This window comes from Tursiops truncatus, chromosome 1 (assembly GCF_011762595.2).
Source record: "Tursiops truncatus isolate mTurTru1 chromosome 1, mTurTru1.mat.Y, whole genome shotgun sequence".
Taxonomy (NCBI): Eukaryota; Metazoa; Chordata; class Mammalia; order Artiodactyla; family Delphinidae; genus Tursiops; species Tursiops truncatus.
Genome location: NC_047034.1, coordinates 150,137,703 through 150,164,920, shown reverse-complemented (window position 1 = coordinate 150,164,920; position 27,218 = coordinate 150,137,703). Strand labels below are relative to the sequence as shown.

Sequence of the window (27,218 nt, the reverse complement as noted above, 5' to 3'; positions counted from 1 at the left end):
AAACAAAATGTTTGTCTTTGGCTAAATCCCCGACACCACGTCAGAATCAGAGAAGTGGTAGCTGCTAGATTGCTGTGCCATGTACAACCTGCCCCAGCACCTCTCCCCAGAGACCTCCATCCTCACCGAGCAGCCTTGGCACTTCTCAGGGAGGCTCTCGAGGCCTTGAGAACCCTCCAGAAGAAGGAGCACAGGCATTCACCGTGTGTCTGCTGCTCTGCTAGGCTTTTTGAAAAGCACTTTCCTGCAAGATACAAAAACCCTGAAAGGCTGGTATCACTAGTCCCATTTTGCTGATGCAGAAACTGAGGCTCAGAGAGATGGAACCCTGAGCTAGTAACTGACAGGACTGGCAGGAGCTCAGGCTGTGGGACTCTAAAGGCCTTGCCTCTCGCACAGTAATGTCCAGAGCCCAGAGTCTGGGAGGCTGAGGGGCTACGCCCAGAGAGGAGCCCCCCACGGAGTCGGAGAGAGAGGGTCCTGCCCTCACTGAGCCAAGATAGTCCCTAGAGAACTTTTCTCCCCCCAGAGCAGCTGTGATCCCTATGGATTGTTCCTGAAGAGCATCGGACTTGGGTCAAAGAGCCACTGTCCGGGCTGCGGATGTATGACACAGGCTGTATTGTCACTAAGGGACTGCGGAGGGGAGGGGGTGGAGGTGGAAGGTTTGCCATGGGGTAAGGGGCTGGTCTCCAGCACACATCTGGGGACGCCCTTCCGTTTTCCTCCTCCCAGCCTGCCCAGGGCTGGTGTTCCTTGACTTGGCCCTGCAGGCCCCTCCTGGGAGTCCGGCCAAGCAGCAACTTCCTTATGGGGCTGGCAGCTGCCGGGCAGGCCTCGGCTTTCTTCTAAGCATAGATCAAAGCTCCAGTTTCTCATGAAGGAGCGTGGGTTGGGGACCAATACATTTACTGGTCTTGGCTCCACGTCTGGCCGCGGGTGGGCCCCAGGGACATGGAGATGAGTAACCCCCTGGTTTCTTGCCTCATGGCTCTATTCTGCTCAGGAGGCAGATTGTAAGGAAAGTTTCCAGCCCCACCTTGGTGCCACGGTAGAGCTATCTAAGTGCTGGGGGAGCCCAGACTGGGAGAGAGTGGGGAAGGGGTTGAGCAGGTAGCAAGCTGTGAAGGTTGGAAGTCAGGCTAAGGCACGTGGACTTCACTCTGTGGACAAAGGGAGACATCGCACATTTTGAAGCGAGAATCTCCCACGATCAGATCTGTGCTTTAGAAACAGACCAACTAGGTATATTTATTTTCAATAATCACGTATGACTTTTAAGGTGAAAATTAAAGTATCTCCGTTTTTCAAAAACAATACGAAACCTAAGGAAACACAGAGCAGGTGCATATGAACCTGGGTGAACCCCTTACCTGTACGATGCCAGTGAATGGAAAGCGCCCTGGACTTGGGGTGAGAGACCCAGGTTCATGTTCAAGCCCCTGCCACTGACTTGCTGGGTGACCTTGAACAAATTACTTCCCCATCTCGACCTCAGTTCCCTTGCCTGTAAAATGGGAATTCTGTCACCCAATACACAGGGCTGTCATCAGGACAAAACCGGATGTCAAAGAACATTGTACGTTTGTACAAACTTGACAAAGGTAAAGCATTAAGGTGAGGCTCTGGAAGGCTCTCTATACGCACCCAGGGACATTTCAGACACCCAGCTGCCCTGCTGCAAACTCACCACCCAGCAATTTCTTGGGAAGTCTCTCTCAGCTGTTCCAGCTCAAATTCAAGCCTGTCCTGTAAAAACACGGCCCCATCCAGAGAAGCAATCGCCCATGTGTTTGGTGGGCCACCTGCCCGCCAGGTCCAGCCTGCTGGGCTGGGAACATCAACACTGGCCCCTTCCTGGTGAGAGAAGGAACAGGGAGCCGGCTTGTTCTCTGAGAGCAGAGGACTGGCCGGTGATGGGGAACATTTTAAGGTGGGACGGTTCTTCCTGCACTGTTGGCAGCTGTCTACATAAGCCGTCCATTGTGTGCAGCCCCCAAGGCCAGCGGGCCTGAGAGGCTAGGCTAAAATTAGTGTAAAATGTGCACCCGCCAGAGACACAGAACATCCGAAGGTCAGATGCCTGCAGCCGGCCGCCCAGGCAGGAGCAGGGGAGCGGGCACAGAACAGCTGTGGTAGCAGCTGCCTCTGGTTCCTCCCGGGCGTGGGGACGACAGCCCTGCCCAGAGACCTGGCTCCATAGCTCAGCTTGAGTGAAAAAATAGGATGCGGAGTACAATCCCAAATATGTTTTTGAAAAATCTGTGTATGTGCATAGGAGAAAAGGTGGGAGAGGAATTCCCTGACTATCTAAGAGGCAGTGTCAAATGTGCAATAGCGGCTGAAACTTTTCCTTTTTCTGTACCTTCCAAAATGTTCTCAGTAAATATGTATTACTTTTTCAATCAGAAGGAAACACAACAAAGGTACTGTCAGTTATATGTTTATATTAAATATAATTTAGTATACATTTTAAATTTATAAAAGTGATTACATTGTATATACTTACAGTCATATGTATGTGTAAATGTGTCTGTATATCTAGTCCTCCAGTGTGGACAGCTTTGAATCCTAGAAGGTCAAGCTGGAGAGATCAACATTCTCCAAGTCTTCCTTTTATGGAGGAAACTGAGGCCCCAGAAGCAAAGCAGGAAGCCGAGAAACCACGTTTCACTGAGCCGCGATCTGAATGGGAGTTTCCCCAAACCTTGCTCACTTTAATCCTGTTGTTTTTATTCCCACTTTATGGAGATGGAAACTGAGGCACAGAATTGCTTTACCCAACGGTGCCCAGCTAGGAAGCCACAGAGCTAAGCCCCAGCCCTAGTTTCCCATGCATAGCCCACAGAGCTGGAAGGAAGGGAGGAAGGATCTTTGAAAAACACCGGCTCTCTGAAGCCTCAAACATCCAGAAAGCCATCCCGTACAGGAGCACGTTTTAAACTGTCTTTCCTAAGCCCCTCTTGGGTGGTGCAGGCCTCCCCTGCCTCCCCTGCCTCTGGGAGCCTTTGAAGGAATGGGTGACAGAGAGGTGTGGGGACACAAAGGTCAAGGCATCCTCCCTTTCTCGATGTGGGACAGGTTGGGTGGGGAAGGCTTGCAGGGGAAGGCGGGCAGGTGCCAGGTCTTTGGAACAGGAAGGGTTGGCCAGGGAAGCTCCCTTTCAAACTCTGCCTTCCTTATCTGGTCCCCTCCAGCCTTCCAGTGCTCCAGACCTGGCAGAGCCTCGAAGCAACTCCACGTGCCAGCACCCGAGGCCTTCGCTTCAGCTGTAACCTCTGTCTGCAGTGCCTGTCCCTGTGCCCATTTTCTGTCCCTGCTCTTTCAGGGATCAACGTATCCATGCATCTGTGCATTCTAGTTAGTGAACGCATTTTTACTGAGTGCCTACTATGTGCTAGAGCAAGACAGACATGGTCCCAATCCTGTTGGTGCCTCTAGTTCTTAGAGAGTGCTTAGTGTTTAGGCTATGCCAGGTCCTTCAAGAGTGGGCTCTGAGGCCAGACTGCCCAGGTTTGGCCTGGCTAGGCCACTTGCCAGCTGTGTGTACCTTGGACAGTTACTCAGCCTCTCTGTGCATCAGTTTTCCTCATCTGTAAAAGAGGATGGTGACAGCACTTGCCTCATAGCATTGTTGTGTAGGTGAAACGTAAATCCATATAAAACTCTTACAGCAGTGCCGGGCACATAGTAAGTGCTCAATAATCATTAGTTATTGTAAGTATTCTTATTCTTATTATCATCTGGCTCAGATTCCCTCCTTATGACAGGCCCCTGCTCCTGCCTTCTGACTGCCCCTCCTCTATGGCCCCTTAGCACTTTGAATGCCCTCCCCACCCCGTTAGAGCATCTGTAGATATCTGATATGGGCCTTTAAGGTCTGTCCACCTCTTTCTCTGTACTTGGGGCAGGATCCATGTTTATTCATCTCTATCCCAGGCCCCAGCACAAACACAGCAATAACGTTTCCCTGACTAATTCTGAGTTTGTGGGTAACACATGCCCTCAACTCAAAGCAAGAAAGGCATCAGGGCTTCCCTGGTGGCGCAGTGGTTGAGAGTCCGCCTGCCGATGCAGCGGACGCGGGTTCGTGCCCGGTCTGGGAAGATCCCACATGCCGCAGAGCGGCTGGGCCCGTGAGCCATGCCCGCTGAGCCTGCGCATCCAGAGCCTGTGCTCCGCAACGGGAGAGGCCACAACAGTGAGAGGCCCGTGTAACAAAAAAAAAAAAAAAAATATCCATAAAAAAAAAAAAAAAAAAAAAAAAAAGAAAGGCATCAGAAACCCCTTGCTGCTGGGCACTAGAAGTTGCACATCTGGCCGTATCTCAGAGCTCACTGATGTTCCTCTTAAACTGTGAAGCCTGGCCTGGATCTGACCCTCCTGAGCTGACAAGGGGGCAGGTGCAGGCTTCCTTGGATGCTCCTCTGTGATGGGGAGCTCTGCAGAGCAGGTCGTTGTAAACACGAACACAGATGCCCCACCAAGCAGGAGGTTTCCCGCGGTGATGCCTGCGTACCTGCTGGCCCCTCTGCCTGGAACGCCCGCGCTGCCTTCCACGATTCTCCTGACCTGACGAATCCCCACTGATCCTTCCACGCTCCCTCTTCCACAGCTCTGCTCCTTTCTTACAGTGTGTTGCTATCTGTTTACACATCCCTTCTGCAGAAGGGACCATCTTATTCCTGTCGGGGCGCCCAGTGTCTGCCAGTGCCTGGAACAGAGGAGGTGTCAGGAAAGTTCTGCTGAATGAACTTTTCAAAGGAAAATGAAGTCCATGGGCCTGCCTGCCTGTTGAGGCACAGGTACGAACTGTTCATGCCACCCTTGAACCAAAAAACCCACAGGCCTTTCCAGGCCACCTGCTCCATCACTGGGACGTGAGCTGGTAGAGCAGCACAGAATATAAGCTGCCCACGTGACGGGCACCGAGCTGGCCTTTCACACGGGCTCTGGCATCTGATTCTGGAACCACCCGAGGGGGTGGGTATTTAGGAGATGAAGGCCCTGAGGCACAGGCGGTTACACTGCTCCCCAGGGGAGTGACAGGGCAGGGCCGGAGCCCAGCGCTCTCGGGTCCCAGAGCCTACTCTTTCTTCTGTCCCAGGAGAGACAACAGATGTGAAGGCGTTCTGAGTTCTGCCAAGAGAGGAAACTGTAAAACTACGCGACTGTGGAGTGTTACCCATCACACAGAAAACAACTCTAGCGGGGGAGCCTCCTCCTTGTGTAGTGGAGAGGACGGGAGAAGGCTGAGAAGGGCCTCGGTAACAACGCTGCATCCTTACATGATGCTGCCCTGGGCGAGGCGGCCCACCGTTCTTCAGGGGCGGTGGAGGAGGGGAGCTGCGTGCGGCGGGAAGAGGGGTTCTAATGGCCAGGCCAGCAGCCCTCCACTAGAGAAGCCCCCGGCACAGGACGGGGACCCCAGCGCCCCTGTGGCTGCTCTTCATCGGGAGACCTGAAGGGCCCCGGTGGGGCACAGACCCTTCAGTGAGGGGCGTCCTGCCCTGGGCCTCCCATGGCCAATGTTCAGTAGGTTCCGACACGAGCCCCTCCTCTTTGCTCTCAGCCTCTCCCTGGGCCCCGGAGGCCTCTCTTGGCACCACGGAGCTGACCATCTCCTTTACTTCCTTGATCATAAAGGGCCTACCCCGAGCTCCTTGACCTGGCATTCAAAGGCCCACCCACTTCTCCCAGCCTCACTTCTCCTCACTCCTCCTCTGGGCCTACACCCCAGCCACTCCCCCTTTGTACATGCTGTCTCCTCAGCCTAGAACGCCCTTCTTCCTTTTTTTTTTTTTTTTTTTAACCTGGTGAACTTCTATTCATCCTTCAAAGCCCAGTTCAAGTGTCATCTTCAAATGGTCTTCCCTGAACCACCCCACAACCAAACCCAGACAGAATGGACCCCTCCTGCCTTCACAGGTTTCTTGTACTGTGGCTATTTGCACATCATCTCCTCCTTCGGATGGGAAGCTTTTTCAGGGCAATGATGTGCTTTATTCCTCTCTAGGCCTCAGGGCCCTCCTGGTCTCATCTCCTGGGCAGCTCTCCCAGCCTGCCCTGAAGATCTGCCCATGAGCTTTGGCCCTGCACTCACTCCCACACGAACGAAGGCCTCACTGTTACGGTAACCTAGCCTCCCACCCTGTGTTGCCCGTCACCCAGCTTGATCTTCACACCCACACTCTGCTGCGGGACTGCCCATGCTCTCAGCATGTGGGCAGCCTTTGCCCTTCCCATCTGGGCACCAGAGCCTACAGTGACCGTGGTGTGCCGTCCAGCCGTGACGAGGCAGGTGCAGGGCTGGTGACTGTCCATGCTTGAGTTCGACTTCAAGCACAGTTTGCTGGAAGGGACACAGGTCCTGGGCTCAAATGCATACATGCACACGCACGGCACACGCAAAGCCCAGCCCAGGCTCTCCATGGAGGTCCATGGAGCAATCAAACAGGAGACGAGCCCTAGGGAAGTGGCAGACAGCTGCTGTCCCCACCATTCCTCCTCCTAGCCCATGGCCTTGGCCAGAGGCTAGAAGAGCTGGCTCTGAGTCCAGTTCACTGAATCCTATTCCCTCACTTTCACACAGGGAAACAGAAACCCAGAAAGGCAGGTTCTTGCCTGAGATTTTCCTGAGCAGTAAAGGCTGACACGGTGTCAGAACCAGTTCCCTGGCTTCTGTCCGAGGACACGTTCCTAGCGCCATATACTGCCATTGGTAGAAACGGCAGCTGCAGGACTCTGGACATCTGGTAGCTTTGTCCTGAAGTCCTGGTAGCGTGTGAGGCTCCGTTCTCCTGCCAAGACTGGAGTCAGCCCCACCTACCTCTTGGCCACAAACGTGCCCATGGTCCTAGGGCTGTGCTGAAACTGCTCCATGCCCCGTGGCGTGAGGGAGCAATGGGGGGCTTACCTGCCAAGAGCCAGCCGTGGTCTCATGGTCGAGATATGACAGAGGTTTTTAAGAGCTCGCAGGGCTGTGTTGGAAGGAGGCCTGTGGGAAGTAGAGAATGTGAGAATATTATGCCACTGCCATCTGTCAGTTTGCACTTGAGTTTGAAAAATGCATCCCCAGATAGGGAGCACAGCCTTGCTGAGAGGAGCCTCACAGCCAAGCTCCAGCCACCACCCCATCTCCAACAGGGTCATCACAGAGTCAAGATCAGACACCCCTGGGGATGCCACCGTAGCCTAACCACCCACTCACAGAGCTGGAAGTCTGGAGTCAACGGTCCCTGTTGAACCCCCTGTGTTCTATTTCTGCTCTCTGGCTGAAAACCTCTCACTTTCAAGCACTCCTTGGGGAAAACATCCCCTCACAGGCTCCCTGAGCACCATTCGTCGTAATTCACTCATTTTTTTCTTCCGTTACCCATTCATTCATGCCAGCATTCCATAGCCACTTGGGAAATCTCTTAGATGCTGGTGTTAGGTCTCATAGAGACAGCCATGGAAAGGGGCAGCTCAGGTCTAGTAAGTCACTTGTAGACCCAGGACCAATGCCACAGCTCCCAATCCCCAGCCTGGTGGGTTTCCTCTCTCCTCTGAGTGACCTCTGTGCCAGACACTGGGCAAAGCACTTCACACGACATGCAGTACTGCAGGACGCTTCCCACCATTTTTAGCACGAGGACCCCTTTGTGTGTGAAAATATTTCTCAAAACTCCTCCGAACTGTACACTTAGTATATTTTCATTGAAAAAAAAAAAAGAACAACAATACAAAAGCCACATGAACATAATGCTTTACAATTAACTTGTATTTTAGTGATCACAGCACCGCTACATCTATTTAAATAACGGTTACACATACTCACTCGAGACATGTTATTTCTGTCTTCTGGGTTTAAGGCTTTGACCCCTTGGGGATCCATTCATTCAATATTTGCTCAGTAGGTATTTGTGGAGCACCTCCGGGATGCCCGGCCCCATGGCCCACGGGTGAGGGACCCTGGTATGGGAAAGAGCCGTGGCTCTGCCGTGAGGCATGCTTAAGCTCCAGCCCAGCGCAGGCTGGATGCGTGCCCTTGGCAGGCCACTCAGTCTGTCTCTAGCTCAGAGTCCTCATGGGTAAAATGGAGATGATGACCTTGACATTGGAAAGTCATTATTAGGACGAAATGAGATAGTAGGAAGCACCCAGGTCAGGGCCTAGCATGAAAGAAAAGCTCAACAAACGGGCACTAGAGGGTTATCATCATCACCGCCATCCTCTTCACCACCATCACTGCCATTATCCCCACCACCGTCACTACCACCACCATCATGAACATCCTCATCATTACCGTCAACAGACCGTCAGCATCACCATCGCCATCACCACCATCATCCTGCTCCCCTTCCCTTTCTGAACGCCAAGAGGCCTGTCCTTGCCCCTCTAGTAGGATACACTGTGGTTTCCACCTTATAATAGAGTTATTTGTATGCACATATTCTTTGTCAAATTCATGCCCAGCTCTATAATTTCAGAGTTGTGTGAAATTGGGTAAGTTACTTAACCTGTCTAAATCTGGTTCCTCACGCAAAATGGGACAAAAGTTTTAGTAACTCATGGAGTTGTTGCAATGATTAAATGAAATAATGCATATAAAAACTCAACACAATATCTGGGATGTGGTAAATACTGGCCATCGTTATTATCGTTATTATTATTATTACTTCTCCTCCTAGCCTCTGAGCCCCTGAGAGCAGAGACCATTCAAAATTCATCTCAGTCTCCCCACAGAGCCTAGCACAAGGCCTTTCTCCCAACAGACATTAATGGATGTTTGCCAAAGCAGCCTTGGAGCCTCACACAAAATTAGATGCAAAATAACTCAAGGGACGGGAGCATGGGACATGGCCAAGGAGAGAGCCCTGATGAGACTCTGTAAACTTCCAACAGACCTCCCGAAGAGAGCCATTTGTTACCCAGGGAGCCAATCTGCAGGCCTGCTGGGACCATTCATTCATTCATTCATTCATCAAGCTGACCAAAATTTCACTTTGGTTCAATAACAAATCCTTGCCCAGTGCCTGTTTTTTTCTATTTGAAATCTTCTTTCCATCTGCCACACCAGTTGGTCTTCACAAAAATGCCTGGAGGCAGTTAGAACAGGTACTGACAATCCATTTTGCAAATAAAGAAACGGAGGCTGAGAGGTGAGGAGACTTGCCAAAGGGCACATGGCAGTCAAGGCCGTGGTGGAAAATAGACCAGGGTCCCATTTATGACCTTGACTCTTTCCCACTGTCCCCATGATGTCAAGCACTTTATAAACCCGGGATGATTCATTCTCACTGCCCAGTTCGCTTCTTAGCAAACAAAACTGAATTAAGCTAGTTTGGTCCTATTTGAACATGCCTGTTGGAAAGGAAAGACTAGAAGTTCTATGAGTCAGGGACTATGTGAGCCACAACAGTGCAGGGGCAATTAAATGTATGGATGCTGACCCCAGGCTGCCTGGGTTCAAATCCTGACTCAGATACTCATTAGCTGTGGAACATTGGGCAGATTACTTAACCTCTCTGTGCCTTGATTTCTTCATCTATAAGGAAAGGCTAATGCCAGCTATCTGTGGGATCGTGAGGATTAAATGAGTTAATCTATGTGCAGTGTCTAGAACAGTACCTGGCACATAGTAAGGGTGAGTTGTAATTATTATTACTTGTGATGCATTCCCTGCACCATGAACAAGGCCTGGCACAGGGAAGATCCCTAAAAAACATTGGTTGGATAGTTGATGAAATACTCCCTGGAAAGAGGTCAATAACTGTGCCTCCAGTATGAATGAGTCAGTCAAAAGAGTAGCTGGAGTTCTGGCCTCAAAGAATCTAGGGTCCCCTCGTTCCTGGGTCAGACAAATCCAGAAGGAAGGACATTGGTCATTTCAGGACTAAAATCCCTTTCTGCTTCACCGAGAGGTTTTATGTCCAATGAAGAGCAGTAAATATGACTAATGGTTAAGAATATGGGCTCTAGAGTCAGACACTTAAATTCAAGGCCATATACTGTCACTCTGTTACCACTAGTTGTGTACTTACCTCCCCATACCTGCCTCAGTTTCCTTATCTGTAAAATGGGGATACTCACACCTTCCTTGAAGGGAAGTTGGGTTGATCAGATGTCATATGGAGGAGGTAAAGCCTCCTATACCCAGCCCAGGTGCATAGCAGTGTGATAACACGCCTACCAAGGTCAATAGCAGCTGACCGTGATGGAGCTTGTCCCACGGTCTAGCTCGTCCTGTGCGACGTGCTGCTCCTACCACCTGCTCCCTCACATACGAGAGCTATGGCTTGTTAGAAAAGCCTAGGCTGCACTTCCAGCCAAGAGGCTGCTGAGAAAAGGCAAATTCTCTGTTTGGCCACAGCACACACTGGACTCCGTGGAGGCGAGACAGCTCTTGGGAAATGGTCCCCTGGGAGAGGTGACCTCCGGAGAATCCACCTGGAACGCTCCTCCCAAGCGCCAGTGCCAGCAACTCACAGCCACCGTGCGGCAGCCTCTGGGGCAGTCCCAGCCCCTGCGGTGGCTGCAGACCCCCTCTGTGCTCAGTTTCCCTGGCCAATACCCCCAGGCTGGCAGACCAGCTTGCTTAAGGGAAGGAATGAACATTTATTGAGCCAGAAAATTCACAATCCTGGCTTCGTGTAATCCTCACAGCAAGCCGGCAGGGGGGCACCCTGAGCTCTCTGCGGACCAGCTGGGCGACCCTGAACAATCTACTCAGCCACCCATGATTGTGTTCTCATCTGGGAGCCCTAGGTAAATATCCTGCAGTAAACCCATTTTTCAGAGAAGGGTGCTGAAGCACTGTAGGGAGGGAGGTGCTCTGTCCAAGATCGTATAACTAACAGGTGACAAAGCGGGAGCTGTTTGACTTCACAGTTCCAGCCATTCATTCATCATCAATTGTTTTTTGAAGGCCCACCCTGTACTGTGCACTGAATCCAAACTCTTTCTCTTTTAAAAAATATTCATATGATCTGTTTCCCATCATTCCTAAGACCCTAGCATTCAAGCCAATTCAACTTAACAAAGACACATTAAGTCTTTTCTCTGTGCCAGGCACTGTGCAAGGATCTGGTATTAAGGCTCTTGTTGAATCCTCAGGACAGTCCTGTGCAGTTGACTGTTTTATCCCCTTCACATAGGAAAAACTGGGCAAATTCGAGAGGTAAAATAACTTTCTCAAGCTCACACACAGAGCCTGATGGAAGCCTGCGTCGTCTGAGCCCCAAATCCACTTTGTCCCCTCCTGCCGTGTTGCTCCTTTCTCCCCATGGCAGTCTCATCTCCACTCCCCAACCTGACCCACAGTGATGGAAGTTCTAGTCAGTGACCACCCACCAGAGTGGGTCCCTCACCCAGCAGAGAAGGACAGCTGTCAGCCCTGCTGGCCAGTGCCACCCTCACTGGACCTTTAGGACTCTGTGCTTCCCTGGCTCCCCCAACCCCTGAACTTGACCCCTGCTTGCTTAAATCTTACCTACTTCCAGAAAGAAAGTGAGGAAGGTTAAAGAATAAAAGTGCAGACCAAGGCGTGAAACATCAGACAAAAGCAAAGTCCAGACATAAGGGAGCACGGGAGGCTGGAGGTAAATGTCTTGAAGGACAATGCCCAGTGCACACAGGGTTTGGGGAAATGGGCACACTCACATCACTGCTGGTAGCGGAATTTGGGAGAATGCTTTTGGAAAACAATTCACAGCGTGAACCAAGAGCTTTGCCTCACTAATATCCATACTTTGGGGCACAGTCATCTCAATTTCCAGGAATATAGTCTGAGGGACAAAAATTCTAAGAACTGAAGGCAAACCTAAATGCTAACATATGGAAATGGATAACGGGTCTATGAAAACTAGACTCCATCTATATCAGGGGCTGGCAACTACAGCCTGCAGGCCAAATCTCACTGGCAGCTTGGTTTTGTAAATAAAGTTTTACTGAGACACAACCTCACCCACTCATTTACATATTGTCTACGGCTGCTTTCCTACTACAGAGGCGGAGTGGAGCAGTAGGCACAGAAACAGTATGGCCTGAAAAGCCTAAATTATTTACTATCTGGCCCTTTACAGAACAATCTTGCTGACCTCTGATCTACCTGATGAAATACTCTGCATCCTTTAAGAATGTGATATTACTCAGCCATAAAAAAAGAATGAAATATGGAGCTTCCCTGGTGGTGCAGTGGTTGAGAGTCTGTCTGCTAATGCAGGGGACACGGGTTCGAGCCCTGGTCTGGGAGGATCCCACATGCCGCGGAGCAACTAGGCCCGTGAGCCACAACTACTGAGCCTGCGCGTCTGGAGCCTGTGCTCCGCAACAGGAGAGACCGCGATAGTGAGAGGCCCGCGCACCGCGATGAAGAGTGGCCCCTGCTTGCCACAACTAGAGAAAGCCCTCGCACAGAAACGAAGACCCAACACAGCCAAAATAAATAAATTAATTAATAAACTCCTACCCCCAACATCTTAAAAAAAAAGAGAATGAAATAATGCCATTTGCAGCAACATGGATGGACCTAGAGATTATCATATTAAATGAAGTAAGTCAGGCAAAGACAAATATCATCTGATATCCCTTATATGTGGAATCTGAAACAATGATACAAATGAACTTATTTTCAAAACAGAAGTAGACTCGCAGACATAGAAAGTACCTTTATGGTTACCAAAGGGGACAGTGAGGGGTGGGGAGAAAGATAAATTAGGAATTAGGGATTAACATATACACACTACTATATATAAAATAGGTGAACAACGAGGACCTTCTGTGTAGCACAGAGAACTATACTCTGTATCTTTTAATAACCTATAATGGAAACGAATCTGAAAAAGAATATATATATATATATAAACATATATATGTATGCATAACTGAATCACTTTGCTATACACTTGAAACTAACACACCCTTGTAAATTAACTATACTTCAATTTAAAAAGAAAGAATGTGATAATCTTTAGATATCAGGTTGAGAAAAGCAAGCTATAAAGTTTATATACAGGATGATTTCACCTATGTTAAAAGAAAAAAACCCTACAAAAAAACTCACATGAAAACTGTACATAAAAAAATCCAGAGAAATAGATGAAAATATTAACAGTTTTGGGGGGAGTAGAAACACAGTAAGTAATTTTTGGTTTTGGCTTCCTTTTACTTGTCTTTTTTTCTAATTCTTAGGAAATACACAAGTAGTATATAATGGAAAAATCACATTTTAAAAAGAGAGATGCATAGTTGAATATCTCAGCTCTGGGCATTCTAGTAGCCAAGGTAAGGAGCAAAACAAGATGGGTTCTATTGTCAGTAGTAGGAAGGAGCCAGGAAACTAGGAAAATCAAACCCTCCTGTCCCAGATTTTTTTTTAAATTAATTTATTTTATTTTACTTTATTTTTGACTGTGTTGGCTCTTCGTTGCTGCGCGCGGGTTTTCTCTAGTTGCGGCAATTGGGGGCTACTCTTCATTGCGGTGCGCGGGCTTCTCATTGCAGAGGCTTCTCTTTGTTTCGGAGCATGGGCTCTAGGCGTGTGGGCTTTAGTAGTTGTGGCGTGTGGGCTCAGTAGTTGTGGCTTGCAGGCTTAGTTGCTCCGCGGCATGTGGGATCTTCCCGGACCAGGGCTCGAACCCGTGTCCTCTGCTTTGGCAGGGGGATTCTTTTGTGTGTGTGTGTGTGTGTGTGTGTGTGTGTGTGTGCGTGTGTGTGTGTGTGTTACACGGGCTTCTCACCGCTGCGGCCCCCTCCCGCCGCGGAGCACAGGCCCTGGACGCGCAGGCCCAGCGGCCACGGCTCACGGGCCCAGCTGCTCCGCGGCATGCGGGATCCTCCTGGACCGGGGCACAAACCCGCGTCCCCTGCACCGGCAGGCGGACTCCCAACCACTGCGCCACCAGGGAAGCCCCTGTGCCAGATTTCTGAGACGACTTGGTTACCATGGTCTTTATTTCAAGGGTACCAAGAAACACAGTGGACAACTTTCTCTATTTTTTACTAGTGTGCTGAGGTATTTCCTGCATATATGGCTATTCCTGAAGTACTGGCCTTCAAATGAGGTCAAAGAGAAAATGATAAGCTATGAGTCCATAAGACAATTCTAGTGACCAGGGTGATACAGGAGTTTAGTTCAAGGAAAACCTTGTGAAATCTTGTGGGAAAAAGCATCAATGTATCCAATGAACCCATAAATTTTCTGCAGAGTTTTGTTCTTAGAAAATAAAACTTACGTTGAAGACCAGTGTGGAAAACAGATAAAGGTGGGGTGCCCTGGTAGAAGTGGGTTATGTTTCATGTTACCCCACAACTCCCTCCAAGGCTGCTCCTGAAGGGGTTCTGTGGCACGTCTGGGGGATCCTGGAGCCCAGCTGGTCCTTTGCCAGGTTGACGGCACTGGCAAGGGCAGCAGAAAGGATGCTCTGTGCCAACAGAAGGCAGAGCCATGTCCTTGGAAGACACAACTATGAGGGCAAAGACAAAGTTTCATTGTGGACATTAAAAAGTACAACTTGTGACTGTGTTTTCATGGAGGGCCTCGGGTGGGGTAAGAAAGGACTTAGCATTCTGGGATGGCGTTCTGGAGCCATCTGAGGCTCTGACAGGTGGCGGGCTGATGCCCAAGGTGAGGAGGGTCTTTGGGGAGTGGATAAGCCTAGAGGACAAATGTGTGAACTAAGGTCACGGTCCCATTTCTCTTCGAAGCAGGAAGAACAAGATAGCGATAGCAGTGGGGTGTGGGGCAGTACGCTGAAGTGACTAAGAGGGGGCTGTGGATCAGATCTGAATCCTGCTCTGCTTCTTGTTTGTCCATGGGAAAATCAATGACTCTTCCCAAGCCTCAGTTTCCTCATCTGTAGAAAAGGAAAATGGTAGCCGTACGATAGGATGGTTGGGAGGATTAAATGAAATACTGCCTACCAAGTGCTTAGCCCTTACCTGCCCCAGAGAAGGTGCTCCATAATGGTTTGCTATCTGCTGCAATAGATCTGGGCAAGCCTGAAACCTGCCCTACCTGGAGGATGGTAAGCCTGGGCATTGGCCTCGGATTCATGTATTCTTGAGGAAAGACTTGGAAATGTTCTGAGTCTGTCACCAGTTTCCTATAATTGGTGAACAGAAGAATTTCTAGAGCAGCTGGGAGGAGCCAGGAGGAGCCACCCCCAAGGGGAGTGGCTCAGGTTTGCCTTTAGAAGGACTTGATGGGGTCCTCTGCTTGTCAGGGTGATGTCACAGGGGGGCTGCCTTTCTGGGGCCTGACAGGGTGCTCACGTGTCTCCTGCTCTGAGTGGCCATCCCCGTGAAGTTAAGGTCATCTTTTTTTTTTTTTTTTTTTTTTGCGATACGCGGCCCTCTCTCTGTTGTGGCCTCTCCCGTTGCGGAGCACAGGCTCCGGACGCACAGGCTCAGCGGCCATGGTTCACGGGCCCAGCCGCCCCGCGGCATGTGGGATCTTCCCGGACCGGGGCACGAACCCGTGTCCCCTGCATCGACAGGCGGACTCTCAACCACTGCGCCACCAGGGAAGCCCTAAGGTCATCTTTTATCCCCGTGTGAGGGACATGTAGCACGCCATCTCTGCTTTGTCTTCAGGTCAGGCATCATGGGCTACCGTGGGCATTGGCTGGGTTTTGGCCACTCAGTGCCTACTCCCTCACTCCCTATTTCTGCAATAGCACCCTGATTTCATTTTGGTGGAATTAGTTCTCCCGCTCTTGGTGGACTATAAAGCAAGGCTCCCTGCTTTCCTGCAGCCAGAGGGATGGCATGAGACTGAGCTAAGTATATCTGATGCTCCTTCCATGCCCCTGCATCTTCCGTCTCTGCAGCTATGACAGGACTGCCAGCAATAAGTTCCTGTTTTCTGCTCCCTAAAGGGACCTTGGATCCTCATTTGAGCCAATGGACCGTTTGGAAGGTTCTCCAACCTTCCTAACAATTCTGTGAGATTCTCCTTCTATTCATTATCCTTCCAACTTGATCCTTTTCACTTTAGTTGTCTAAAGTCAGTTTCTGTTACTTACACTCTACACCTACCGGGTGCAGACAGGAAGAGGTCAAAATGGCTTCCTTGGCCACAAAGGGCTGTGACCAGGTGCTCTGGCGCCAAATGCAAACAGGAAAAGTCCAAGTGGAATACAGAGGCCTGCCTTTACTGGGGCCAGCCCTTCCCCAGGCCCAGAGGGTAAACCATGATGAGTCCAATCCTGTGAGGGTAGTTCCATTTCACTTTCTAGTGAGTGGTTCAGGCATGGGCATGTGACTCAATTCTGGCTAATGGGACCTATTACTCCCATTTTATAGCTAAAAGAAGTCTTTCTCAGTGTTTCTGGGACAAGAAAGAGATTTTGGAAAAGATGGTCCTCTTCTCCACTGCCTATCATCATGTCTGCAGATGGCCCCCCAGGGTCATCTTATGCCTTAGAGTGAAAGAATGTTGACTTGGTGGGAAGGTGGGCAGAGGAGGGAAAGCTGGAAAGTGATGGATCCCTGACATCATTGGGCCACAGGGTTATTCAGCTCTGAAACTGCCCCCACCTCCAGGTTTCTGGAGTTAATAAACCCCTACTGTTTAGGCCACTTGTACTTGGGTTTCTGTTACCTGCAGCCCAAAGCATCCCTGTACCCAGCTAGAGCTTCAGACCTGGGAATGTGTACCCACCAGCAGGCTGGGATTGTAGCATCAAAGGGCCGGTGGCAGGAAGAAGCCTGGAGGAGGGAGTATCCAGAGGGCGGATGGGTCCAAGCAGGGCCACTCATGGGTGGACACAGGTAGCCTCCGGCAGTGGCAATCTCAGAAGCTAGACGAATGGCAGTGCCATTTCCTGGCCGTCTTCTTTGCTGGGGGCAAGAACCCAGCCAGAAGCTTGAGGGTATAGGGAATAAGATCCAGCCCTAAGTGGGGTCTGGATGAAATGGTAATAGCTAGTCAGGGTCTCAGGGTCTGGAGTTCATGTGGGGCTCTGACCCTTGCAGGGTTTAAGACAGGGAAACAGAGGCAGAAAGAAACAAACCCAGTTATGTCGAGTCACCAACATAGCAGGGTTTAGGGGAGGCTGCAGCTCAGTAAATACTCCCCCTCCACTGCCCCCACCCACAGGCACGCCAGATGCAGAGCTCAGGGCAACCGGGCAAATTCTAGGCCCCGCCAACCCCTTGGGCACCCCTGCCTGCCTGCTTTGGCTCAGGTGTTGGACAGGCACGTTGGAGGGATCGTACCTAAAGAGGAGCCGAGAAGTCAGGGACAAACAGAGGCTTAGTTCAGGAAGCAACTTCCATCAGGAGCCTGGAGAGCCCCGGAGAGATTTCCAGCTTACGCCAAGCTGCGTCTGATAGGGTGCAAGCAGCCCCCGTGCCTCAGAGAGACAGCCCTGGTCAAGTCCAAACGGAAAGCAGCTGGACCGCGCCCCTCCCCCCAACCTGTTCTTTGTGCGTCAGCCCAGGGATCAGCCTCCCGATGTATCCTGGTCCACATGCCTTGCCTCTTCACAGTCCCCACCACCCCTTCCTACAGCTGAACAAACCACAGGAACAGTCTTTAGGGGCCATTTGCAGGGCTGGAAAGATCCTAAACCGTCATCTAAAGTGACCAAAGGGGAGACAGAAGCACTGAGAACAGGGGTGTGCTCTTAACCTGCTGTGTGACCCTGGGTGGTCAATATCACTGCCAGCTTGGACATTCCACGGTTCTGCTTCAAAAGGACAAGCACAGGGGCTTCCCTGGTGGCGCAGTGGTTGAGAGTCTGCCTGCCGATGCAGGGGACACGAGTTCGAGCCCCGGTCCGGGAAGATCCCACATGCCGCGGAGCGGCTGGGCCTGTGAGCCATGGCCGCTGAGCCTGCGCGTCCGGAGCCTGTGCTCTGCAATGGGAGAGGCCACAACAGTGAGAGGCCCACGTACCGCAAAAAAAAAAAAAGGACAAGCACATGTGAAATGGTAATTTAACTCTTCAGAACCACATGGAAAGGCTTTAATCTTAGCCATTAGCCTTAGTCGGAGTGAGGGTCTGACCCTCCTCCCCCCATCTCTCTTCCTCCAACAGCTGGGTCCCCTGCAAGTTTAGTCCCACCTCTGGTTCTCGAACCTATCATTATAATCATCTAAAGAACCCCCAGCTCAGACTTCCCTCCCCTAATACTGTGCCCTGTTCCTGGAAACTGTCACGGTCTTGGTCCCAAGGCCCGGCACCCACCTTATTCCTCAGCCTTGGCCCAGCGCCCAGCTGCAGCCCCACAGGCCCAGGGCTGGCACTGTGCAGGAGGGTGGTGACACGATGGTGGCCAACAGTGGCTTACGAGCACGTGCTCCCTGCCAGGTGCTCATCTGAGAATTTTACAGGTAATTTACTTTATCAAATCCCCAAAGAGGGTTACGTCAGGCAGTTGCTATCATTACTCCCATTTTATAGATAAGGGAGCTGAAGGGCAGCTTACCAAAGGTCACTTGGCTGGTAAGTGGCAGTGCCCGGATGTCCCCCTACCAGCCCACATTGGCCGTTTCTCTGGACTCTGCTCTGGACTGGATTCTCCCACTGCCACCCTCTGGGCTGGCCTTGAGTGCCTGCCCCACCCCCGTGGGCATGGTTGATCTCAAGTCCCTAGCCTCTCTCTCCCTAGCACTTTAGGCTGTTCTCACGTCCTTCAGAGACGATGTGAGATTTGACAGGACCCAGAAGAACATGCTGAGGGCATGGGGTGGGGGCAAGAAGAGGCCAAAAATCCAGTCTGGTTGCTTGCAGACGCAGACCCTATAAGCGCATCCACGAGCTGGTCCCATGGGACCATCTCTCACCCACTCACCAGCAGTCGCTGGGCTACAGCTTCAGGGTGCTGATGGTACCCACCATCCAGGGGAAGCTGAGTGGCACAGTGAAAAAGCTTGCCGGTCCTGTGTTCAGACCCCAGTCCTGTCCCTTAAAGTTCTGCGAGCTTGAGGCACGTGCATGGGGATGGTGCCTCTTTCAGCATCCGACCCCCTGCTGTGAAATGGGGTTAATGATACCCATCTCGCGAGGCCTTCCTGAGGAATGTGAAACGCTTTCAATAAGTGCCTGGCTCTCAGGGGCGCCTGCTCCCCTTGGCATTGGCTGTCTCCTGATGCCAGGGATGGCCTCTCGGTGCTGAGAAGCCTCAGCAGTCCCAACGATGCCCACCACGTGGCTGGCAGGGCCCCGAGCACACTGGGCATGCACGCTGGAGATAAATACAGGGTCCAGGCACCTGTTTCTGAACAATGGGCTATTCTGGGGTTTTAATTGCTCATCAAGGGGAAGTCAGACTCTGGCCAGTGACCAACCCTGGAGGGTCAGGACAAGCACTGGGGTGGCAAACACACCCAGGGGCAGGTGCAGTAACGCCAGCCAACAGGTGACAAATCCCAGAATGTCACTGAGAGAGGGCACTTATAAAGCCTCTGGGGTAAACACGCTCACAGTTGACAAATGGGGAAGCTGAGGTCCAGCGGGGAGAGGGCTTAGATTCACTGCTTCCACAAAGGTTCATCAAGCACCTCTCTGAGGTTTGGTTCTGTGCTCAGCCTCAGGGACCTGACAGTGTGTGGGAGACACACATGCAATCGCAGCGCCTTGTGACAAGTGCCAGGAGGAGACACAGATGGGGCCGCGGAAGCAGGAAGGGGGCGCACCACCCCAGTCACGTGGTCGTGCATTCATTCATTCATTCATTCAGTCACTGTGTGCTCAGGGCTCGTCTGTACCAGGCACTGCTCAGGTGCTGGAGGCACAGCCCTGAATAAAGTCCAGTCCCAGATCTCATGGGGTTTACAGTCTCATGGCAGAGAAAGGGAGTCACAGGTAAAAGAAGAGGGGTATGATAGAATGTCAGGGCATGTACTACAGAGAAAACTACTGCATGATAAGGGAACAGTGGGCACCTGCCGCTGGTGGATGTTTTAGGTAGAGATGGGCAGGTGGATGCCAACAATGAAAAATGAACTTGAGCACGTGAAATAGGCAGGACAATGACTGCCCTGCCTTCTGAGTGAAGAGGGAACCAAGGCCCTGAGATGACCTGCCTCAGGGGTCACAGAGAACCGGCAACAGACTCAGGAACTGCCCCAGGTCTCTTGTCTCACAGGCCAGAGGTGGTCCCCCGTACAGCACGGCAGCCCCTCTGTACCTCCAGCCACTGTCCCTGCTCCGTCCTCCCTGGGGGTTGGGGAAAGCACCAAGGGGCTCTGGTGGGTTGCGGGCCGCTCCTTCAGCCACCACTTCCTGGCTCACAGGTCACCCACACCAGACTCAGGCAATGAAGACTGACAGCCAGACCTTGGGCCATCCAGACTCAGCAGGCTTGTCCCTCCCCCTGCCACCTCCCACCGATGTCAGTAGTGCCTTGGTGTCAGACACATGTGGTCCCTCCACTTCTGAGTTGTGTGACCTTGACAAATTCAGCAGAGCATGGAGTCTTGGGGGGATTAAATAAAGTGAGGTGTGAAGTGTCCACAAGAGTCCATGGCCCACAGTGGGCTGGAGAGGACGCCCACCTTCCCCTCCTGCATCGGCTCCCTCCCGCCCTGCGCCTGGCCCGCATCCCAGAGCATCCCTCCCTCCTCAAGGCTCCCACAGCCCTCAGAGTACTCATGTTCTCTTCCTGTGTCTGCTGTTGGTCCCTGAAAAAGGTCTCCAGCACCCAGCGCAGCTGCTGGCTCCTGCATGTCTCCAGGCCACCGGCTGTGAACTCAGCTTAAAGTCACACTCGGCACTGCTCCATAAGCGCCCCCCACCATGCAGCTTCCAGCCAGGAAAGCTGAACTTGAAGAATCATGGGCAAGGCAGAACAGTGGATTCAGAGTCAGATTCCTGACCAGCCTAATGACCCTGGGCAATTTTTTTTTTTTTTTTTTGTAAATGAGGATAATAATCAGTGCCCAAGGTTCTGCAAAATTATATGGTGATTTTAATATTATTGTTTGCATTATAGAATTATAGGTTGAGACCAGAGTTTATTCCACTTGTAACCCGGTACTACAATCCTTTCCACAACATCCTAACCCCTGGCTTTCTTCTCTAGTTGAAGTCTCCAATAATGGGGAACTCACTACCTGCTGGGCAGTCCCTGCCGTGTTTTTTTTTTTTTTAACATCTTTATTGGAGTATAATTGCTTTACAATGGTGTGTTAGTTTCTGCTTTATAACAAAGTGAATCAGTTATACATATACATATGTTCCCATATCCCTTCCCTCTTGCGTCTCCCTCCCTCCCACCCTCCCTGTCCCACCCCTCTAGGTGGTCACAAAGCACCGAGCTGATCTCCCTGTGCTATGCGGCTGCTTCCCACTAGCTATCTACCTTACGTTTGGTAGTGTATATATGTCCATGCCACTCTCTCACTTCGTCCCAGCTTACCCTTCCCCCTCCTCATATCCTCAAGTTCATTCTCTAGTAGGTCTGTGTCTTTATTCCCGTCTAACCCCTAGGTTCTTCATGACCTTTGTTTTTCTTTTTCCTGCCATGTTTTGACTGTTACTGAGCATTAGAAACGCTGCTGCCTGTTGTTTGAAGACCTGCCATGCTGAGCTCTGGAATGCAGAGAGATGAGTGGGTGGTGAGCAAGCCTGGGGGCAGGGTCTGGGGAGAGCTGCAGACCTGGAAATAACACCTGTAATCACTGGGCTAGGGAGCGCTCTCTGATGTAAGCCCCTCCACAGGTGGCCAGCTCCTCCTTCCCAGATAAGCTCCCACTAATGGTGTCTACTCTGCCCAAGGCTTCAGAGCCAGCCCAGCCCTTCCGGAAGACATCCTGTCCGGGCTGCCTCCTGCCCAGCGGCTGGACCACAGGGCCCTGGGTTCTCAAGCCATGATGTATGATTAATGACTCTGATGAGCTCACCAGCCCATGGAGGGAGGGTCGATCTGAGGGGAGGCCAGAGGAAGGCTGGTTATGGATTTTAACCCTCTGATGTTACTGGCTGGGAATTTAACATCAATAATTCAAAGCAGGGGGGAGGAGGGGTTGAGAAAAATGCAAAAGAGAGAGGGAGGTAAGGACAGAAAAAGCGAAGGGAAGAAAAGGGATGGGGGAGGGGAAGGAGAAAGGAAAAAAGCACAGATGTATTTACTGACTGTCTCCCGGCTGCCACTTTCACCTCCTTTAGCTCCTTTTAAGTCCCACTGAAATCTGTGAAGCAGATACCATCATCCCCATTACCCAGATAAAGAAACTGAGGCTCAGAGAACAAAAGTGAGGGTTTCAGGGGTTGAGGGGATACAGAAAGAACCTAGGTTCTGTCTGCTACACCTGGACTCTGGAGTGTAATCAGGTGAGGGAACACAGGAGGTGCATCCCTGCCAGCCTGAGGACACCCAGCCCCAGCTCACACTCTGGGGCTGACATCTGGTGAGATGAGTCTGGAGGACTCTGCCCCAAGGAGAGAAAGTAGTTGTTGGCCTTCTGGACAGCACCAGAACTTTGTTTCTGGAGATGTAAAAATTAACTGCTATATTTAAAAGCATTGTTCGGTTGCTATGGCAACAGAGGGGCTAAGAATAATATAAAAAGAAGATGATATGCCAGGTTGTCACTGGCAACCCAGTTTTAAGGGTGTGTGTATGTGTTTTAAAAGGGGGGTGTGGGGAGGAGGGAGGTGGCGACGTTCAGACTGTTTTCTCTGCTCCCTCCGGCACCAGCTGCCCCAGTGACATGTCCGAGATGTAGCCAGCCTGGGATCTCACAGGTCTACCTCTGAGAGCCCGCACTTCCCGGCTCCAGCCTAAAGATAAAGGTGGTTCTCATTCCCTAATTGCTGGCCCCTCCTGGCAGCTCCCCATTGCCTGGGCAGCTTCCCTCAGCTGTGGAACCCCAGCCGGAGGCACCTCTCAAACAGATGGCCCCAAAACAGCTTCTTCTCTCCAACCTGGGAGCTTGCAGCCAGCCTGGCAGACTCCCTGGGGACCACCAGGGAAAACAGATGGTCGGGAGAGAAGAGCAGGAGACAGATTTATTGATCTGCAGCCTGGATGTCAGGGCTGGATGTCAGGCTTGGGCAGACATGGGCATGGGGTGGTCCCGGCTCTCTGAGGAGCCCTGGAGAGAAGCACGAGGTCTAACCTTGGTCTGGAGCCTGGGCCCAGGTGACCTGCAGGGGACCCACAGCAGGTCTGACCAAGGACAGGAAGGTGGATGGGGACAGTGACGCCGTGTACATCAGCCAGCTGCTTGTCAGGGCTGAGATGGAAGCACCCATGGGAGACATGGAAGAGCTAGACAGCAAAAAGACGAACCAACAAAATCCTCAGGGCAGTGCAGTAAGTCACGTCTGGAAAGAGATCTGTTATTTTTACCTTTGTCACGGTCAGGCAATTTGGAGGGAAGCTGTGAAATCGGCCTGACCAGGGTTCCTGTGCCACATACTGCTGTGTGACCTCAAGCAAGGCCCTTAGCATCTCTGGGCCTATCCTACCATAGGTAAAAAGACAATGATTTTTTATTTTTAGGACAGTGGTTGGGCCTCAATAAACCAGAGTTTATAAAGTGCAGGGCCTAGCACACAGAATATCTTCAGTGGATCGCGCCTCCCACCAGGAGAAACCTTTACTTTAGCGCTTCTCTATTCAAGCCAACCCCGAAGACCACGGAGGCACCTGTGTGAAGAAATGAGGAATGAGGTACGGTTGGGGAGCTGCCATCACAGACAGAGGGCCAGGGAGGCCCCCAGGGTGGCTGGATGTGCCTGGAGGGGTCAGGGGATTCTGAAGGAAGGGGATGGTCTAGCAGAATAAGAAGGAGAGGGAGAAGGAAAGACGTTCCAGGCAGAGGGATGACTTGAACAAAGGCAGGGAGAAGGGAAAGCACAAGGAGGGTCTGAGAGCAGGGGACAAGCTCACTGGGCTGGAACCTACTACTGGCAAGGAGGGCTCACTAGAGAAGGGAAATGATCAGATCTGTGTTTCAGAAGGACCCTGCGTCTAGCTCAGCAGGGAAGCTAGGTGGGTCAGGTGAACCGGAGGCAGGGATGCTGGTGCAAGAGTTAATGCCAGAAATAAAAGGGCCTGGGCTAAGGCGGGATGGGGCTTTACAGTTTACAGGGTGTACCCATGCCTGTTACCTCATTTGATCAAGCCAGGATGGACAGAGGGGACAAGCTCTCTCCCATCCCTGCCTACAGGGCTTCCCATAGGCTGGGGTCACCCACCATGTAGAGGACAGCTACATATTGATTGCCAGCATCCTCTAGAAGCAGGCCAGTCCAGGAGAGCTGGAGAGGCCCAGACAAAGAAGAAGTCTCATGGGTGGGTGTGGTCGGGGAGGGCTTCCTGGAGGAGGAGCAGTGGTGAGCCTTCTAGGCAGACGGTACAGTACAATTAAAGCTTGACGAGGGGACTGGTCTAGTGCACTGGGGAAAGTAGCTCCAGGACCCACTGCAGCTGAGGCCTCCTGTAGGAGAGTTGGGAGAAAGCAGATTGGAGATGCGGGCAGGGTTAGATCAAGGAAAGCCATGAATCCCAGGCTGAGTCTGCATTCTCCTATGGGCAGTGAAGACCTGTGGGGAGCTGAGAAGGGCTGGGGTAGGATGGGGAGATGTGAACCAAGCAGTTTCAGGAAGCCAATCTGGGTCAGACACCGAATTCCTCGTTCTTTTCCCCGACCCTCAAATGCAGGATGCTCCTTCTTCCCCAGCTGTGTGAGTGCCAGCAACAGACACCAGACTTCAAGCAGCACGTCATGGAAAATGGGCATGTTTTCAACCTGGGCCTCGTAGGAGTTCAGACTGAGTTAGCCCATGGGCAGAGCGCTGACGCCAAGTGGCTTAGCCTTCTGGGAACCAGAACTTGGGCAGAGGTCTCAGGGCCGGAGGAACCCCATAAATCTTGGTCTCTATCTTTTCTCCCTCCTTCAACAAATATTATTGAGCACCAACTATGTGTCAGACAGTGTTCTAGGCATTGAATCAGATAAACAAAACCCCTCTTGGAGCTTAAATTCGAATAGGAGAAACAGACAACGGTCAACAAATAACGGGGTAGAGTATTTCAGGCAGAGGGAATGGTACATGCACGGGTCACGAGGCAGGAAAGAGCTTGGCATGTTTCTCTGACTCCTTATCTTAGTGTCTTGGGGAAAAGAGAGGCTTAGAGAGGTTAAGTGACTTGCCCGGAGTCACGTTGCTGATTAGTGGCCAAGCAGGGCCAGAGGGCAAGTTTGTTGCCTGCTGGTTGAGGGCTTGTCCACCACTGAACAGGCAAATGGCCACGTTTCAGGATGTGGGCTCCAGCCAGGGTGTGGGCACGGACTACTGACTGTGAGGGGGCAGCAGAACTGGGAGTGGGTCAGTCATTCAGCCAACAAATATTGACTGATGGCCTACATGTCAAGTGCTGGCTGGGCTGGGCCCTGGCATCTAGCAGGGGGCCTGTGGCCAAGTCCCCACCAGGAAGATTGGAGGATATGGGGATCACAGGACTCCAGGATCCTAGAATTTATGGTCAGAATCTGGGAACTGCAGAATGAAAATGATTGCATCTTAACATCAGAGAATTCAGAATCAGCTTCTCAGCATATGACAGTGGGCAGGGCCCTTCAGCAGCATTTGGTCCATTTTAAGGAGGGAGGAACTGAGGCCTGATGCATTGAATGTCCCACCGACGGCAACCAGAGGGAGAGGCAGGACCTTTACACCAAGGAGTCCAGGTTCCTGGGCCAACGTGATGTTTGTGGGCAATGGAGATGAGCATATGGGCTTGGGGGCCAGACAGCCTGGTTCTGCATCTGCACCCCTTGCTTGCTGTGGCGTGGAATCTTTCTGAACCTTGGTTTCGTCATCTGACAAATGGGACTAACAGGGCATCTACCTCAAGTAATTCTTGCAAAAATGAAAATAACACATGTAAAGTGCTTAGCATGGTAAATGCCCCAAATGCTTGCAGTTGTTATAATTATGAGTGAACCTTCAAGGACACTGGTATTTGTCTTTGTAGGTGACAGAGATTGGACCCTGCTGGAATCAGAATGGCTGGCCTGCCCCAGCTCGCAGGCTCAGTATCCTGCAGAGGGTCTGCCAGGCATGCCAGCTGATGGAGAAGAAGGATTGTTTCGCTGTCACCTCGAAACAGAAACATGGTATGTGTGGCCTAGCATGAGCCTGCTCCCTGCTCCCACCCCTCCCCTCCCTTTCTTTCTACTCCCTCCTCTGTCTCCATCTCTGTCTCTGTCTCTCTGTCTCTCTCTCTCTCTCACACACACACACACACACATACACACACACAGAGGCATGTGCTGCAATTATAGCCACAAGACACTGACCCACCTCAGGGCAGTGGGAGCTGAGACCAAAGGGAAGCAAAGAAGTTTCCGGTGGATTCTAGCCAGGGATCTAGGTACGTGTTCCAACCCTCCCTCTTGGCTGTGCTGAAACTAGCCTTGATGGGACTAGGGCCTACCCGAAGTTTGGCGGGGGGGAAGAGCCCATAGTCAAGTGGAACTGATAAGAAACACACCCTTGGTATGGTGAGAGACCAAAGCCAGACAGCTGCAACAGAGGGATCAGAGTGTGCTGCAGCAGCTGTGGAGAGTAGCCTGCACAAGGGCAACCAGGCACCCCAGAGGACTTCCTGGAGGAGGAGGAAAAAGAGGAGGGTTTCATTTGAGCTCTGAAGAATGGGGAGGATTTGGCTAAACAGACTTCATTGTTTAATATGGGAAATAGCATTATAAGCAGAAAGCAAAATGAAACAAGACAAAAGTACAAAAGCACAGAGGCGGAGAACAACAGTGAGCCTCCACTGATGACCTAGGATTTTTCTAAGTTGGAAGTAAGATGTGAGGGGGAAGGTGGAGCAAGAAGACCTTTCGCCTCCACTTTTCACCTTACCTTGAGCGAACAGTTATTCCTCCATTCATGGGAATAACTCGCCTATCAAAAAAAAGTTGAGGCAGCCTAAGCAAGTCATTTTTCCTTCCTGTGCCTCAATGTTTCCATCTCCCAAATGGGTGTATCCCTGTCACGGGAGGGAGACTGCCCCAGAGCAGTTGTTCCTGACCAAAGAACAGGACTTGCTGGCCCGTACTGCTCGGGAGGCCTGTGGCCAAGTCCCCACCAGGAAGGCTTAGCTCATCTGAAAGCCTGGGGCTTCCCGAGTCAACCATCTTTCTGGGGCAAAAGCCACAGTATCAGAGAAGGATGAGGCAGTGACCAGGCTCCGAAGAGGAACACACATGAGCTTCACCTCAACCTCATGGAAGCCCCAGGTGGGACAACTCACGTCCACACCACACT

The 27,218-nt window shown here is 51.5% G+C and overlaps 1 long non-coding RNA gene across 1 annotated transcript in view; it reads right to left on the bottom strand.

Moving 5' to 3' along the window:
* LOC141276318 (uncharacterized) overlaps nt 1–27,218 on the bottom strand; it is a 345,748-nt gene that overhangs the window by 4,539 nt on the left and 313,991 nt on the right. Inside the window, exon 3 of the long non-coding RNA XR_012325652.1 lies at nt 6,917–6,997. This is a non-coding gene — a long non-coding RNA (uncharacterized lncRNA). The remainder of the gene's footprint in view (nt 1–6,916; nt 6,998–27,218) is intronic.